At 34.2% G+C, this 2,500-nt stretch overlaps 2 protein-coding genes across 2 annotated transcripts in view; one reads left to right on the top strand and one right to left on the bottom strand.

Moving 5' to 3' along the window:
• Window positions 1-2,500, bottom strand: part of LOC137656834 (peptidylprolyl isomerase domain and WD repeat-containing protein 1-like) — a 387,155-nt gene that overhangs the window by 376,634 nt on the left and 8,021 nt on the right. The window lies entirely within an intron of this gene.
• LOC137656835 (uncharacterized) overlaps window positions 502-2,500 on the top strand; it is an 80,340-nt gene continuing 78,341 nt past the window's right edge. The window contains exon 1 of the mRNA XM_068391161.1: window positions 502-848. The gene's annotated coding sequence lies outside the window, so the exon portion shown is untranslated. The remainder of the gene's footprint in view (window positions 849-2,500) is intronic.

Genomic DNA, 2,500 nt, shown 5'->3' with positions numbered 1-2,500 from the left:
ATTAGAAGCAGGCCCCGGCTGAGTGCTTGGAAGGGGAGAGGTAATGAAATACAATGGAGGAGGGTAATGAGAGGGACAGACCCACTTGCCTCCAGCAGTGATATAGTTATTATTAACTTGATAATTACGTTGGTGATTAGCTTAATAATCAGACAGAATTCAACCGATGTTATTTTTAATAACTAGATTGCAGATGGTAAAAAAAGGCAATATAAAAATCAATAAATATTGATAACAAGAAAACTTGGTTTGCTATAGAAATGAAACCGCTGTGGTATTCGAATCACTGATTCACTTATAGATCAATCAAGGAAAATTGACAACCAAAGATAGAAAACCTCAACGAAATCTATAACGGAACTAAATGAAATTACGGATGAGGTTAGGGAGACAACAACACGCGCTTTGGCGTATCGTCGTTTGGAGCCTGGGAGTCCCCGAGAGAAACCAATGGAATCCTCCAGGTCGCAGTCATAGTCAGTGTCTTGGGCGCCATCGAAGCTGGAGGTAGTGTGCGCTCCGCGATCCTTGAATCAGGGCTGCCACATGTGTTCAGTGCCCAGACTGCGCTGCGTCGCGGCCCACTTGCCTTGGGCAGCTTTTGGTTCCAAGGAAGGTGTATAGAAACTGATGGGGAAAACAAACTCTGCTGTGTATTTATCTTAAAAATCAAGTCTTTGGAGATATATATTGATGGAACACTGGACTTTGTGGGTGGTAGTTTGGGAGAAACTTTCTTGCAGAGATGAGTGTGAGAGATTAGATGCGATGAGACTAAGTTTCATGGATGGAGTATTTTACATCTAAATGAACAATGGGTCTTTACAACGACTAATGAAGTAATTAGGGTAAGTATTTCTTCAAATGATTATTTTATATATATATATATATATATATATATATATATATATATATATATATATATATATATATTAATTAGCAATAAACTCTTTTATAACCACGAAGTTTAACTAAAAATCATTCAATGCTAATATATTTTCATCCAAAATAAAAATAAAAATACTGACCAGAATTATGAAAATCTAAATACTTTGTAGAATTTGGATGTAAAATTTGGAAACATATTTTCAGCCGATAAAAATACTAACCAGTGTTATGAAAATATAAAAATTCAGCAGAATTTGGAAGTAGATTTCATACAAAATTATTATCTCATACAATCTCATTTTGAAATTAAAAGGAAATTTACCACGGACCATTATAAGAGAGCGTACATTTTGTACACTTCATGCAAATAATTGGCACATGCATAAAATAATACGGTACTTGAGTGTAGGCAAGTGATCGTGTAAGTAAATTTATCTATTTCAAAAAAAAAATTGAGGAAATTGTGATGTGAAAAAAGAGTGAAATAAAAAATGAAAAAATTCTGAAAAATCAAATTCGATGGATTGAAAAACAGCGACAAAGTAGAATATATTAAAATCCAAAGAACCCATGGAATACATTCTAATAAACATCTCGAATGAAGAAAAAGAGAGTAGAAGACAGATTTAAATATGTTATTGGAACCAAGAAGAATTAGTTTTGCACAGACTGAAAAACGTGAGATTCAGAACAGGATTAACAAATATGGTTTGAAAAATGAGAGATTCGGAACAGGCTTAACAAATATGGTGTCAAAAAGGAGAGAGTCAGAACAAGCTTAACAAATAAGGTATGAAAAGGAGATATTCCGAACAGGCTTAACAAATATGGTTTGAAAAATGAGAGATTCAGAACAGGCTTAACAAATATGGTGTCAAAAAGGAGAGAGTCAGAACAGGCTTAACAAATAAGGTATGAAAAGGAGATATTCCGAACAGGCTTAACAAATATGGTTTGAAAAATGAGAGATTCAGAACAGGCTTAACAAATATGGTGGCAAAAAGGAGAGAGTCAGAACAGGCTTAACAAATAAGGTATGAAAAGGAGATATTCCGAACAGGCTTAACAAATATGGTTTGAAAAATGAGAGATTCAGAACATGCTTAACAAATAAGGTATGAAAAGGAGAGATTCAGAACGGGCTTAACAAATATGGTGTGAAAAAATGAGAGATTCAGAACATGCTTAACAAATAAGGCATGAAAAGGAGAGATTCAGAACAGGCTTAACAAATATGGTTTGAAAAATGAGAGATTCAGAACAGGCTTAACAAATATGGTGTCAAAAAGGAGAGAGTCAGAACAGGCTTAACAAATAAGGTATGAAAAGGAGATATTCCGAACAGGCTTAACAAATATGGTTTGAAAAATGAGATTCAGAACAGGCTTAACAAATATGGTGGCAAAAAGGAGAGAGTCAGAACAGGCTTAACAAATAAGGTATGAAAAGGAGATATTCCGAACAGGCTTAACAAATATGGTTTGAAAAATGAGAGATTCAGAACATGCTTAACAAATAAGGTATGAAAAGGAGAGATTCAGAACGGGCTTAACAAATATGGTGTGAAAAAATGAGAGATTCAGAACAGGCTTAACAAATATGGTGTGAAAAA

This window comes from Palaemon carinicauda, chromosome 17, assembly GCF_036898095.1.
Source record: "Palaemon carinicauda isolate YSFRI2023 chromosome 17, ASM3689809v2, whole genome shotgun sequence".
In the NCBI taxonomy this organism is placed as follows: domain Eukaryota; kingdom Metazoa; phylum Arthropoda; class Malacostraca; order Decapoda; family Palaemonidae; genus Palaemon; species Palaemon carinicauda.
Note: the sequence above shows the minus strand (reverse complement) of the source record. Positions and strands in the feature narration are given on the sequence as shown.